The 16344-nt window shown below is 36.1% G+C and overlaps 1 protein-coding gene across 3 annotated transcripts in view; it reads right to left on the reverse strand.

Annotated features, from left to right (window-relative positions):
• The window catches only part of DHRS11 (dehydrogenase/reductase 11), a 1041955-nt gene that overhangs the window by 551002 nt on the left and 474609 nt on the right, over positions 1-16344 (reverse strand). The gene's annotated exons all lie outside the window — the stretch shown is intronic.

The following is a 16344-nucleotide window of genomic DNA, read 5'->3' on the forward strand; positions in this document are numbered from 1 at the left end:
GTTAGTACATTTAAAGAGCGGGGGGTGTGGGCGGCGCAGCCCTGCACGTGGGGGGGTGCAGGGCAGCATGCCCCCTGCTTAAACCGTTCAGGTAGGTTTTTTCTTTGGGTTATTTTGTTTTATTACATTTTCGAACTTTTAAAAGTTCGATCATATGGTGTCGACCGTATGACATTTGAACTTTTAAAAGTTTGATTATGTAATATAGACGCAGAAATACACATTTGCAGCTAAAGATGAAAAATCTACTGATGCCAGTCAGCTGGCTCAACTCTTGGCTTTCATAAAGGAAAAGGTATTTATACTACAAAGAAACCCCTCTTACTGCAAAAAAAGAATAATTTAAGTTTTTAACTGACTGCGTGGAGAAAATTAATTTATTTTGAAAAGATATGTTGGAATGTGCAGTGATGTTGCTCTGTAAAGCAGGGGCTGCAAATGGCTTTATTTCCATTGCATGAGAAGAAACAGAACTGCAATCCAGAAGAAACAGAACTGCAATCCATGGAATTCTTATGTGGTTTGGCTAAAGCATTTCAGAGAAAAACAAAAAAGAAAATACATGTTCAATTTTGGAATGAAGTTGAAAGAGACTTTAGAGAGACATTTAAGCAAACTTTGTAAAAACATTATGGACATTAAACAAGTCTATGATAACAAAGGATGATGAACTGGAGGCTGGAACGGTCGTATTGTACTACTGAAAATGCAGAAATAAAAACATTCTCATATCTGTAGTATGAGAAATGTAGAGGGTAGCAGAGGTGTTGTAAAATGCTGGGGACAACTGAAAACAAGGTTTTTTTTCCCTGTGGAAAACATGATTATGTGGTAAGTAATTGTGATGAGAGGAAATGTTATATTCATGGGGAAAGAAAAGTATGAATCGAAATGATTTTAATGCAACAAAATTGGCCATTTACGGACAGCTTGTAATCTAGAGAAAAAGGATGAAGCAAACAAAAGGGATGACACTAGGCAAAAAGAAGAAACGGTCCCAATGAAAGACAAAGATGAAGTAGGGAAGGAAGGTCAAAGTGAAAAATAAAGATAAGGACAAAGAGGAAAACGAAACAGAAGACAATATAGAAGAAGGTTCTGAAAATAAGTGATGAGGAAAATATAAATTGGAAAAACAGTGAAAGGTAAAAAGTCTACTGGCAAAAGAGCAAGAAACAGAAAAAGAAAGTTTAAAGGGATAAGTGCAAAACAGAAAAATGGATAATGCAACTGAGATAAGTACATTTACACAGTTTCTGATAAGCTACAACATAGACATCACAACTTTTAAGTGCTTTCAGTAAATGTAAATAGTATCAAATATATAAAGAGAAAAAGAGGCATCCTAAACTGCTGTATTAAGTGTGATGCTTATGTAATGATATTGAAAGATGCAAGACTTTTGACAAGAGAACAGTTTACAAACAAAACCTTTGTGGAGGACATACAATATGAAACCTAGGAAAGGAACTATGTTCAGGCATACTTACACTTTACAGAAAGTCGGTGACAATACTGAGCATAACATTGGCAATAATGGGAAGATGAACTACTGTAGACATCAGATGGCATAATCGGGTATACAGAATTACAGATGTGTATCACTTAATGTCCTACCGCACAACGTCCATACTGTGCTAAGCAGATGTAAATGCAGTCGGGCGTTGTGCAGAAGAATGTTAAGCAATGCACAATGCAAAGTACATGGTGTTCGCTTAACGTCATAGTCGGTTAATGCTCAATGGGACAGAACCTATCTTGGACATTAAGCGACAGTTATATGTACTTCACTGTATGCCTATGTTACAAGTAAAGAAAGGGAAAATTTATTTAATAAAAATTTGGATTATGAAGTAGTTAATATGAATAATATTAACAGGAAATTTTAAATGTGATTGGAGAAAGGAAGTAAAGAAATGTTTGCAGTTATAAATTGCGGCAATTTAAAGATTTGAAATAATATGTGGACATATAATTGAGGTGTGTGTGTATCTATACAGAGGAAGGAAGACAAGGAGACCTGGTGGTGGAATGAGTAAGTACAGGAGAATGAGTAAGTACAGGAGAGTATATAGAGGAAGAAGCTGCTGAGGAAGAAGTGGGATTGTCAAAAAGATGTACACAGGAGTATACGGAGATGAGGTGCATGGCAAAGAGAGAGGCGGCGAAGGCCAAGGATAAGGCATATGGAGAGTTGTATGAAAGGTTGGACATTAAGGAGGGAGAAAAAGACCTGTACCGATTGGCTAGACAGAGGGACCGAGCTAGTAAAGATGTACAGCAGGTAAAGGTGATAAAGGATAATGAGGGAAACGTACTCACAAGCGAGGAAAGTGTGTTGAGCAGATGGAAAGAGTACCTTGAGGGGCTGATGAATGAAGAGAATGAGACAGAGAAAAGGTTGGATGATGTGGGGATAGTGAATCAGGAAGTGAAATGGATTAGGAAGGAGGAAGTTAGGATAGCTATGAAGAGGATGAAGACGGGAAAGGCTGTTGGTCCAGATGACATACCAGTGGAAGCATGGAGGTGCTTTGGATAAATGACAGTGAAGTTTTTAACCAGATTGTTTAATGAAATCTTGGAAAGTGAGAGAATGCTGGAGAAGTGGAGAAAATGTGTTTTGGTACCTATTTTTAGGAATAAGGGTGATGTGCAGAGCTGTAGTAACTACAGAGGGATAAAATTAATCAGTCACAGCCTGAAGTTATGGGAAAGAGTAGTGGAAGCTAGGTTAAGAAGGGCGGTGATAATTAGTGATCAGCAGTACGGTTTCATGCCAGGAAAGAGCACTAAAGATGTGATGGTTGCTCTGAGTGTGTTTGATGGACAAATATAGAGAAGGTCAGAAGGAGTTGCACACTGTCTTTGTGGACTTGGAGAAAGCAGATGACAGGGTGCCTAGAGAGGAGTTGTGGTACTGGATGAGGAAGTCGGGAGTGGCAGAGAAGTATGTAAGAGTGGTACAGGATATGCACTAAGGTATTGTGACAATGGGGAGGTCTGTGGTGGGAGTGATGGATGTGTTTAAGGTGAAGGTGGGATTTCATCAAGGATCAGATCCCTTTCTTATTTGCACTGGTGATGGACAGGTTGACAGACGAGATCAGACAGGAGGCCCCATGGACTATGATGTTTGCAGAGGACATTGTGATCTGTAGTGAGAGTAGGGAACAGGTTGAGGAGACCCTGGAGGGGTGGAGATATGCTCTAGGGAAGAGATGAATGAAGGTCAGCAGGACTAAGACAGAATATATGTGTGTGAATGAGAGGAAGGATACAGGAATGGTGAGGATGCAGGGAGTAGAGTTGGCGAAGGTGGATGAGTTTAAATACTTGGGCTCAACACTTCAGTGTAATGGTGAGTGTGGAAGAGAGGTGAAGGAGAGTACAGGCAGGGTGGAATGGGAGGAAAAGAGTGTCACGAGTAATTTGTGAGAGACTGGTACCAGTAAGAGTGAAAGGGAAGGTCTACAACAGGGTAGTGAGACCAGCTATGTTATACGGTTGGAGATGGTGGCATTGACAAAAAGGCACAAGTCAGAGCTGGATGTGGCAAAGTTAAAGATGTTAAGATTTGCACTGGGTGTGACAAGGATGGACAGGATTAGGAATCAGTATATAAGAGGGTCAGCTCAGTCTGGACAGTTTGGAGACAAAGCCTGAGAGGCGAGATTGCGTTGGGTTGGATGTGCTGAGGAGGGATGCTGGAATACTGGGAAAAGGAAGCTAAGGATGGAGTCGCCAGGTAAGAGGAAGGCCTAAGATAAGGTTTACAGATGTGGTGAGAGAGGACATGCAGGTTGGTTGGTGTGACAGAGCAAGATGCAGAGGACAGGAAGAAATGGAAACAGATGATCCGCTGTGGCGATCCCTAATGGGAATAGCAGAAAGAGAAGATATACATATAAAAACATGTAAATAGATTTTATTATATCACAATGTTTAAATATAGAGAAGGGTTAACAAGCTTTTTAGATCACTTAGCCATTTGGATAGAAATACAAGAAAATAAGGAGTATATCAGATTGGAAAAAGGCTTCATTTAAATGTAGTTTGTTAGACAAAAATACAGTATTCCCTTTGCACAAGTCTAGAAATGCAGTCATATTAAAGAAGGCCTTCACATTTTGTTTGCAGTTTCAGCGAATGCACTTTCAGTTAGTGAAAATAACCTTTAGTCAAGAATACTGATAAGAATAAAATGTGCTAACAGAATATGCAGTACATTGAGTAGAAACGGATCTTGCTTAAATGTTACAAGGCTTGGGAACCAAGGTTAAAAGAGGTGTGTAGAACTTTTTGGTATTAGGAGATACTTTAGACAGTCAGTTAATTTGGAGTGGCATGGAGAAAATCATTGCAATGCAGTTCTCAGAAGTTCGGTACAGATACACGAGAGAGGAGTCCAGAAGTCAGGTCAAACATCCAGCATTCTAGACTATTACATTATTCAGGAGGAAAGGAATAAGACTGCAGAAGCTACAGATGTAATTACCAGCGCTGTTACTGGAGACAGTAAATTTGTTCATTCTGAGTACTGAATTTACAGACAGTATAATAAGTGCAGAAGCTACGGAAATTAAGATTTAATTCAGATATTGTTGACATCTACCTCCACAGTATATAATAAAACATTCTCAACTGAACTACAGTGTATGCAAACATTAATTTTGAAAGGTACAAAATTTGGCACAGAAAGGAGAGATTGGCTCCTGTTCAGCAAAGTTCTGGGTAATTAAAAGATATACACATTCATTTCAGTAATTCCATGCTGTTCCACTATTTCCAGTTCAATCCAATAACAGACCTATCAATACTTATAGCATAAAGGAGAAATTATAGGATGAAAATAGGATAAAATAGTATGTGTTTAAGGAAAGATCACATTTCTACTAAAATGCATTATAAAAACTGGTCTCAGTGGTGGCTAGCCTTTAAAAAAATAAAGAAATAAAATGGTAGTCGGATGTAAGAGTAGTGGGAAAAAAATTATAAAACAATGTATGGATGCTTTAAAAGGCTTTGCAAAGGAACTATAATGAACATTATGTGAAAGAACAGAGAAGTTGTGAAAAGAAACAGAAAATTAAAGAATTATTACTTAAGCAAAAATACTATTCCCAATGTTAAAAAGAAGAGGTAACAGCTTGAGTAGCATCGTTAGAGAAAATACTAGTATAATGACAAATATTATAGAGGAAGGCAAGATGAGCTTACCAACAAATTACAAATACTGTAATAAATTATGTAAAAAAAGTGTTTCAAGTACAAAAAAATGGCACGTTAAAAAATAGAACATGAAAAAAGGATTTGGAAAATGAGATTTCCTTGTATGAATTAGATAAGGTACTTATAAAATTAGTATCCTGTTCCAGCTGATCATGAAACAGATTATAAATTAACTTGTCTAATGATTTTACAGACTGGCAGAAAAACATTTTCTTAAAAGTTATGAATGAGGTTTTATGTACAAAAAATTATGCAGTGGAATACTTAATATGCACGGAAAAAGGAGGATAAAAATAAAATTGAAAATTAGAGACCTGTAGTACTGAACAGAGATTTTTATGAAGATAATTCAGAAGATAATGGAAAGTATAATGAAAATTATTATGGAAGATAGCATATATATATATATATATATATATATAGCTATATAGTTATATAATTATATATATATATATATATATATATATATATATATATATATATATATATATATATATATATAAATATAGTTTAAAGGGAAATGGATGTCAGGGGAATTATTACTCATAGTTAGGGAAATTGGGTATGATTATATAAACAGGACTGATGAGACCAAGATCATGACAGGAAATTTAAATAAAGCATTTGACACAGTATAACATTAACTTTTGTGGACAATTATGGAAGAGTATAACATTAGTAAGAAAATTAAGAATGCATGTTGTTCTGCATACAATAAAAACAAAGTAAGAATTTTAGTGAATGGGTGGTTAAGCAAAGAAATCGATATAAAGAATGGCATATGTCAGGGATGTCCTACGAGTAGTTTACTACTTGTATTAGTTAGATGTAAATTTGCACATGAAACGTGCTACTTATAGTACTAATCAAGGGATAAACATTCCAGTCATGTCTACTTATGAAGATGATATTATACTGATTACGAGAAACAAAATCTGGATGAAAAAAGTTTTTTGCTATATACATAACCCGTGGTAGTGGGGCTGTGGTAGCGTTGTCGCCTCACAGCAAGACGTTGCCCCGTTCGATTCTCAGCTAGAGTGTCTTCTGTGTGGTGGCATGTGTGAATGGGCATGCCTTCGTTGAAGGTTGTGCATCAGGGCTGGTAACTCGGTATGTAAAAATCCACTACCAATCATTAGCGGACCGGAGTTCCGCTGTGGCGACCCCTAACCGGGATAAGCCGAAAGACACAACAACATCAATGTTTAAATACAATAGGCATGACTTTACAGAGAAATGTTAAGCACTGGGTGATATAGTAAAGATAGGAGGAGTAAATCTTTCGATGAGAAACCTGTGCATTAGGAATAAGACTCGGGGAGGGGGGGGGGGCTAAAAATGAAACTAAGGAACAATGGAATAGAATACTAGATGAAATAAAGGAGCTTTAATGTTTTTGGAAAATATACAAGCTATCATTTAATAAAAAGGTTAATAAGAGTAATTCAGTTATACTGGGAAACATTGCATATTTTAGCTAGTGTCTATATGTTAGAAATTATCTATGAAAAATTACAAGCATTTTTTTTTTCTTTTATATGGGGTTCACAATTGAATCCAGTGAATGAGAGAGTTATACATGGACAAGGAAGATTGAGATTTTTAGGAAAATAAATCCAAATATTTATACTGATTATTTGAATTTGTATAAAGTTTTGTTTTGAATAAATTACAACAACGAAAAGTTAAAAGTAAAATATAAGCGGCACTGGGATATCTTAAAAAAATTCAAAAGATGAAAGGTACATTTAAATGAAGTAATAAGATGTAATCGAAAAAAAATTTCTTTTATGGAAAATAAAAATCGATAAAATAGAAAATGAGAGGAAAGTGTGGTATAAAAATAATGTAATACAATATTGTGTTAATCCTTGCTTAAAACTAAAGAATGAAAAAATAAAAGGTATAATAGTATGAAAAGCATAGTGTAATAAGCAAGTAGAATGTCAAGATTTTTTTTTTAGTTATTAATAAATTACCAGTAAAGGGAACTACACCATATAAAAAAATCAGTGTGTGTGTGTGTGTGTGTGTATGTATATGAATTTGTGGCAAAGAAGAAACTACATGTTTTCTTACTTCTTACAATGTACAAAGGTTTAAAAACTGTGGGAAAAATTGTGTAAATAAATTCTTTGAAAATATAAAGAAGGTAAATGAAATAGATATGGATATAATTATGTATGGATATTCTAGCCATGAAAATAAGGAATATCTTAGTAAAATAGATGTGTTGTGTGGATTATTTGAAGTGAAAGGCTAAATACAATCATGTTTAATGTTAAATGGAGATTAACAGTAATTTTAAGAAAAATTAGATGGTTGTGGAAAAAAAGGAGTTGGCTTCAAATAAGATAATGAAGGTTTAACATGATAAACGAGTTATCTACGACTGTGTGACAATGACAGAACAGAATGGAAATTTGTACACTGTATAAATTTGTAAATATTTAAATATGCAAGTCTGTAAATAGTTGTTGTCTTTCGGCTTTTCCCGATCAGGGGTCACCACAGCGGAACTCGGGCCCGCTAATGATTGGCAGTAGATATTGATGAACACTGAGGTACCAGCTCGACGTTCAACCTTCAATGAAGGCATGCCCATTTACGCATGTCTTTCAAACACCCACCCAACCATGGGGAGGACATGCAGACTCCACACAGAAGGCACTCCCCGCACTCCAGCAGTCTTGTAAATAGTACTGCACATAATTTTTATTTTAACATAAAGAAACCCCTACTCTTTTTGACAGGTGCTGTGGGATCTTTTACATCCACCTGAGCTACCACCAACTCAAGCAGATGGGACCTTGGTTTAACATCTCATCCAAAGGACAACACAGTCAGGAATGCAGCACCCCCACCCCACACTGCAGCATCAGCAATCCATTTAACTGATGAGGGAAAAGAACCCACAGCCTTCTGCACTAAAGGACAACAGTCAGGAGTGCAGCACCCACCCCTCCCCCATTGCTACACGGTAATGTCAGCAATCCATTTACCTGACGCAGGAGTGGAACCCACAGCCTTCTGTTCTGAAGGACAAACCTGTTGCACCACTAACATTTTTTATGAGATATTACTTTAGAAAGATGCTCAAGTAAAACATGGGAACTGATGGCAGACTACACTGTATGGTTGAGAAGGATGACTGATGAAAATGCTGTGGAGAAAAGATCTGCATATGGTGAAACATTGTGGCTTTCCTTGGTACTGAACATTGTCTGAGGGCTGAAGTGAAACTAATATCCAGAACACATGTGCACCAAGTCTTCATTAGACCAAAATCAAAATATTGCTTACTTGAACAGCCAAAGCAACATTCCTGTTACTGTGAACAGAGTGATGACTACTCTGTATGCATTTACAGAGGCAGCATGTGCCATGTAAATCAGGACATAGATGCAGTAAAATCAATGGGGTGAGAATAACATTTCTGGGTGTGTTTGGTACCAAAGTTATATTTTTACAATTCCATGACCAAGTTGTCTTATAGGAAATGACATATAGCCACTGAAGTACAACATATCCAGCATTTAAAAGACTTCTAGTATAACAGTAAGGTATTACCATCCAGTCTTTACCAGGATGCTATGTGACCTTTGCTCAGAAACCCAGCTGGAGTGAATGTCTGGGTGCTCTAAATCCTATCTGAAAAACCCACTAATTCACCTCTACAAATGCTCAATGTTCAACATCTAAATTATGCATAAATATCTTTTCTACGGCTGCCTCTACTTCATTTCACCAGCCAAAACAAATAGGAGAGACCTCTAGTACCTGTGCCATTAAGTAAATCAGGATGGAGGTGCAGGTTTTTAGGGACAGAATGTCATTCTTCAATGTGGTTTATCACTCCTTGAATTTTTTAATTGGGATACATGTGACCGTTACATACAGCTAGTAAAATCCATGTTTCATAGGGCTTTTTTGCCACAGTCTGGCACTATATTTAATTTTTACTAGGGAAAGGTATCTGACCTCTGGCTCAAAAGGCTGGTTTACAGCTAATGACAGGAATATATATGTACTTAAGTCTCATTACAGCAAAGTCATTTAATTTGCTTAACCATCTCCTCCTTTTGAAATACCTTCAATAGCAAAGGAGTTGGCAGGTTCACAGAAAGGAAAAAGTTAATCCATGGGAAAAGAAAAGTATCTCCTACACAGAAATCATGTATGAAACTTTGGGAGTCGGTGGTTGTCTATGAAGGTGAACAGGTCCACAGGTAGTATCTCATGTTTTCTGTTTGCCATATGAAACTGTCTCTGTTCAGATGCCACTTGTAATGGCTGGTCAGAGTTCTGCTTAGGGTATCTACAGTGCTCTTGAGTTTAGACACTATGGAGAAAACCCTGTTACACACATGTAATAGGTTAACATCCAAGGCTGTCATCACTAGTCTGCAGATGGGTGGCTGTCCTACTGATTATGTGCAAATTGACTGGTTGCTATCCACTATCCACTGTCAAATGTAGACCTCCTGATTTCCAAACTGTTTTGAAGCCTTTGATAGTCTGGACTGTAGAACACCTTTTAACACCTTTATTAAATAATTTCTTAAGACACAGGCAACCATATTTATTACCAGGATTTGTAGGCAGAGATGAGGGTAATGTGGAAGGAGGATACCCAGTCAGTTCCAACAGTAGCAGGAGCAACGGGTCTTACAAAAAAATTATTTACAATTGTACTTCGATATGTTACCAATACAGGTAACTCCATATGACTTGCAGGAGTCGTTAATTCTGAGCACACTGTGGGTGCTGCAAGGAGCACTTCTGGCTAACATCAAACAATGAAACAATACTAATTTTATGAACTTGAATCATACTTTGACTTAAGAATGGGGTCAATGTATCTATCATATTAGAAACCCAAAAGACTTGAACTTAAAAGGAGAAATGATATTATCACATTTCCAGTTACATACATATGTTCTTTTGTTTTTTTTATAATCATCAATTCAACATTACATAAATTGCTCAGTATCTGCCTTCCTTTAAACCTCAGTCCTCCTCCTGAAAATTATTCTGCATGTATTGCTCCCATGTTTTCCATTTCTATGTCATTTGCTCCTTCTTTTTTAAAGATCCAATTTCCAGTTCTTTTATCTGTTACAATATTTAGTACTTTAAATACAGCTGGTTTAGACTCTGAATTCTGTTTTCTAGTAATTGTGTTTGTGGCAGCCATAAGGAAAAACCTGAGGCCTTACTATGTCTAGGCAAATCAGTTCCTGTATTCCAGCTCAAAAGAAACTTTTCCTTAGTTGCACCCATTTGCTCACCCAATATTTCTGACAGTACTCTGTACAGATTTTTTAAAATCTAACAACTCATTACACTCTCAAAACACATTTCCCAGTTACCGCTTTCTTCCTTATCACACCTCCAACATTTGCCATCTAAAGAAGAAAAATCTTTTGAGGTCTGCTTGGAGTATACAAACATCTATGAAAAAGAAAAAAAAAACTTCCAAGCAACAATCCTAAACCTACTTGAAAAACTTGAAGCCAAAAGAAAGTCCACCAGAAATACTAAATGATGAATAATAAAATAGGCAAATAAATCCACCTCCAAAGAATCTGGCACGGTGAACTATTAATTTATTTTAAGCAACCAATATATCCTGCTTTTCATCAGCGACACTTCGCCAGCTTCATCGGAAATATACATTTAAAAAATGCCACGCCACTTCTGTGGCGAATTTCTATGCTACAATACATGATGTCATCACGTTCGGCCTCAATAAAAAAGACATTTAAAGAAAAATAACCAAGTTCACCGACTAGAATCTAAAACAATTAACCTACTTCCCAAAGGAAGTTACCGAAACACCACACTTTAATTATAATATATTATGTTTAAAATGCCTATAAAAATGCATACATATAAAAAGTTAAAAGTTAAGAATTAAGAATTAAAAATTGTCAACAGCCAACACAGTGCACCTACAATTTAATCTAACGGTGTGAATAAAAAATTTAAATTCATAACCATTAAACTACATCAACATTATATATACATGTTTTTACGAAGCACACCATTAGCAAACACAAATTCAAACATAAAAAATAATAAATTTGAGGTGAAATAAAATTATACAAATACCACCTCACACACTATAGTTAGCCCATTTATATATAAACTAATAGTCATTCTATACTATTAAATATAATGACATTAATCCAAATAACAAATTTTAATAAATAACTAAAAATATCCAAACCCAATAACCAATTTCCTTTTAAGGGCCATCTATATTTCTAAACTCCTCAATTTCAGCACACTGGCAATAAAAAGCATACTATTTAAGCCTGGCGGATGGGTAAGCATCCAACCTCAACTGGCAAACCAATTCTTTGAACTCCAGCAACAACAATTCGGGCCCCCCTCCCCTATTATTTAAAACCAACTGATCAATTACAGTAAAATAAAATTCATGATCAGGACAGTCCTTTATATGCTTCGACAGGGCATTGTCCAATTTGCCCTTCTTGATAGCGTACAGATGTTCATAAAGCCGCTCCTGCAGTCTCTGATCCATTTTTCCTATGTAGAATACAGGACGGGAAGAGCACTTGGCCAAGTATACCACATGGGTACCTATTACAGTTGAATCTCCCCCTGATGTTAAACTTGAATTCTCTGATCGTGAAATGAGTACCCGCTTTAACAAACCTACAATGTTTGCACATATTATATTTAAACATCCCCGATCTAGCATTGGATGACCAGATATTAATTTCTAAGATAGACTTCAAATTCAAACCTCTCCTAAAATTAACTTTAGGAAACGAGCCAAACTGGGAAGAAACTTGATTGTCTGATGCTAGAAAATTCCAGTTTTTCTTAATGATTGACACAATTTCACCCGCATCAACGTTGTAAGAAGTGATGAAACTACAGGGAAAGAAACTGTTGACATGAGGAAGATCCTGTTGTTCTCCTGGATCTAAACTCTTATTGCTTAATATAGGGAGATAAATACCATTCTCCCTCTTCAAACGCATCTCATTACACAATTCTGCAGTCAACCCTCCTGGGTAACCTCTATTCAGGAAAAGGTCCTGAATAAAGAGGCATTCATCCAGGAAATCGCTGTCTCTTGATACCATCCTGGCCCTTCACTAGAGATCTCTTCTGGTGAAAAGGATGGTTACTGTTGAAGTGCAAGTAAGAGTTGGAGAAAGTAGATTTTCGATGGATTTTAGCTAAGAAACAACCCTGTGGTATGCTCTTGAACAAATCTACATCCAGGTATGCAATTCTCTCCCCAGAGAAATTCGAAGTGAATTTCAAAAATTGTATTGTTAAAACCTGAGACCAAGGAATCTGCCACCTTTTATCGCCCTTCAGGATGATGAAAATATCATCCAAAAATCTGCTATATAAAAGGGCTTTCACTTGAATTGTAGGGTTATAGAATACAAATTCTTTCTCCCAATATGCCATCACCAAGTTGGCCACACTGGCCTCGCAGGGAGACCCCATAGGGACCCCAATCAACTGGTGATACCAACAGTTGGAGAAAAAATTACAACATAGAACAATATCCAGTAATTCTCTAAACACCAAAATTTAATTGGCAGGTGCTTGTTTAAGTATCATCATAGCTTGAACCCATTCCACCACCACCTCATGTGGTATAGAGGAATACAGGTCTACCACATCGACAGTGAGGAAATTACACTCTTCATTGAATGGGATTTGACCAACCTTAGCCAAAAATGACCAGGAATCCTTATAAATATGTCCCTCAGTGGAAACATACTTTTTCAAAATTTATCGACCACCTTTGCTGCTGCGTATCTGCCAATATCTCTCCCCGATCTTTTAACCTCCTCTGACTGAATCTTAGTTATTGTGCAATATTTTATATGGTCTACAAATTATCAATTTTTTTAACAGCAGCTTCTGTTCTACAGTAAAAAAAAAACTCTACTAAAGCAGGTCTTTCATTTAGGATTCCCCTATCCATCTGTCTTTGCATATTTTCGGTAGGGAAAGTAGTCTCTAAGCTGCACTCCAAATTCTTCTTGGCCTCATTCAATTCTATTACCTTTCCCTCTCTACTTACTAGCTCCAAATACCTTGGTTCCTTTGCCAGTTTTCTCCAGTAAATTCCAGCCCTCTCCTGCATATTCTCTGTACTCCTAACTTGCAGTCATCCTTATTAGCAAGCTCCTCTCTTTCTCCATCCTCATGTTGGCTTAGTTCTTAGAAGGCTTTCTGTTACTTTATGAATATAATATTCTGTACGACTATTATTCCTCTTTAAGGATCTACATCCAAAATCCCACTCACTCCTTTCCTGAATTTCTCCGTACTTCATCATCCCTTTCCACTTTGAATTATAATCTTCTGCCTGGGTTATGTAAATGAGTCTTAGTTGTGTAGCTCTAAAATATCCCTTCAAATCAGGTAATCCAAAACCAACTTGCTGTATTAGAAAGTTCAGTTTATCCCGATTAATTCTTGCCCTCTTTCCCTCCTAGACAAATTACTAACACTATTACTGTCCACAACTTCTCTTCTGGTTATTAGAAATACACCTGTGCTGTATATAAAACTAAAAGAAATAAACATTTTCATTGCTTGCATCTTACTATCCATAAACAAGACCTTCCAGTTTCTCAGTTTTTGTATTAGCTTTCATTTAGTCTCTTCCCACATATCCTTCACTGCCAGAAAGGAAGCCTTCTTAATTCATACTCCTACATACTTCATATCTTAGTGTGCCCATAAGTGTGGGTATCACTGAACAAATTCATAAATGGGTACATAGAACAAAGGCTACATCCATAAATTATTTTCATTAATTTTACATCCTGAAAATACTTAAAACAGTCTCAAAATGTTCCACAACACTGTGTCCTTTTCTGGATTTATCAGGAACAAAGGAAACTTGCAAATAAAGCCAACTGTTCATGATTACCACATCAATTATATCCTTTAATTTCTGACTCCCTTATTTTGTTTGCCAATGGCTCGAAATATAAAGCAAATAAAAAAGGGGAAATAGGACACTCCTGCCTGCCTCCTCTGTTTAGACACAACATATAAGAGAAGAACCTCCCACTTTAATTCTTCCCTCTGATCCCTTGTATAGCCTCCTAACTTACCTTATTATTGTCTCAGGGAATGCAACTGCTTCAATAGCCCTACTCAAAATCCCAGTTTACTCTGTCAAATGCTTTCTCTGCATTAAGACCCACCAACAACAGATGTATTTTCTTACATTCTGCTTTCCTCTGGAACATCATTGTTCTATCAATGTTGTCAAAATTGTGCCTCCCCTCAACAAATCCACAATGATCCATATCTATCACTTTTTGCAAAACGTTTACTATTCTTTTAGTTAGTAATGACAAACACTTTAGAATCATGGTTCAGAATTGAAATTGGTCTATATGAAGGAGAGTTTGATCTGTCTTTACTGTTTTGATATATTACAGTCACCACAGCTTTCTTCCACAAAGTTGGTCTTTCTCCTTTTTAAAAATACTGTTAGATAAAACCTTCCAGATCTGTATCACTTTCTTCTCTCCTAAATTCAGAGCTTCCACAGAATACCACCTGTTTCAACAGACCTTCCTATAAATTGATTATACATCACCATTTTTATCTCATCTCCTATAGTTGAGATTCATCTACCACTAACCTTGGTAATAATTACATCTTCCATAAAAATTTCCATTTGTGTTTTTTTTTCTTGATTTCCACATTTCTCTGCTTTATAACAAAATTTCATAAAATTTCCAAAAAAATCTACAGGATCTATGGTTATTTTTCTTGTTATAGGCTCCCTAAGTTTGGAGACAACACTTCCTGTTGCCCAAGTTGTTCTGCTAAAAAAAATTTGTGCACTGCCATTATCAAAAATAGTTGCTTAACAATAATATTTCTAAACTCATACACATCATCAGCAGTTGAGCCTCTTCCTGGTCTATGGGATTCCCCTTATTCTGAAATACTTTAACCTTTGTCATTTCCTTCTAAATTCCTATTGCATCTTAACTATATGTCTTCCCCTTTTATTTCTACCCCATTTTAAACTCCAGTTTCATTTTATTCCATTAACTGGCTATAACTTTTGATGAAATGTACATCTTCCTCTCTCGAATAAATTTCTACTAGCCATTCCTTAAATTCCCATCTTTTATACAGGTAGGTGGGAAACTGACAGTGGCTCATTTTTACTTCATTACCCCAGAATTATCTTAGTTTTTATTGGTGTATGATCTGAAATAGTTACAGGATGTGTGTCAAAGCTTACAATTAAATGCATATGTTCCTGTGAAATATAATTTCTAGTCTAACCCAGTTACTGTACACTAGAGAATAATCTCTCAGAATTCCTACTACTAAACTCATGTGTTCTATACCAAACATCTTCACAAATTTCTTCAGAAAATCTACCCTCTTCTGTTATAATTTCCATTCTAGGTCCCCAGATACATCCTCAATGTTGCACAGCAAGTTCCAGTTTTCATCTATGAGTGGATTTCTTCCAAAATTTTTGTAAGTACCACAGCAGCAGCAGTTTTTGGCAGAATATAAACTCATACCAGTGTAATCTTCCTTTGCCAATATCCACTTATTACCGCCATTATTAGCTTTTCTCCAGTTTTATTATTGTAGCTCCTCTAGCAGTTAGTATAATTACTTCCATTTTCCTTTGTCCCTGATAGTCTGCTGAATATCCATCCTGAAATATTTTCATCAAATTCAAATGCTCATTTCTTTCTAAATGCGAATCCTACAGCATTGCTATTCACACTCTGCTTTTCTTTATATAATTCAATATTTTTCCTTTTTTCTATACCTTTAAAGCCATTTACATTCCAGGATAATATGGATAGCATAGCCATTATGCTAAAATGTTATCGTTCCCACCCATTACATACAACAGTTTTTTTTTTAATGTGCATTCCCATCCTTTGTGTTACATACACACACTAATATCTGGCAGGTGGATCTTTTAAAAAGTTGTTTCTTTTCATCTCCATTTGAAAGTATGTCACATTTTAAGATGTTTTGCTTTGAAAACCCTCAAAAACTAAATGCATTTTTAGAACACACACACACAATCTCTATTAGAAC

Source organism: Protopterus annectens, chromosome 13.part0 (assembly GCF_019279795.1).
Source record: "Protopterus annectens isolate FY-2018-M chromosome 13.part0, PAN1.0, whole genome shotgun sequence".
NCBI lineage: Eukaryota > Metazoa > Chordata > Ceratodontiformes > Protopteridae > Protopterus > Protopterus annectens.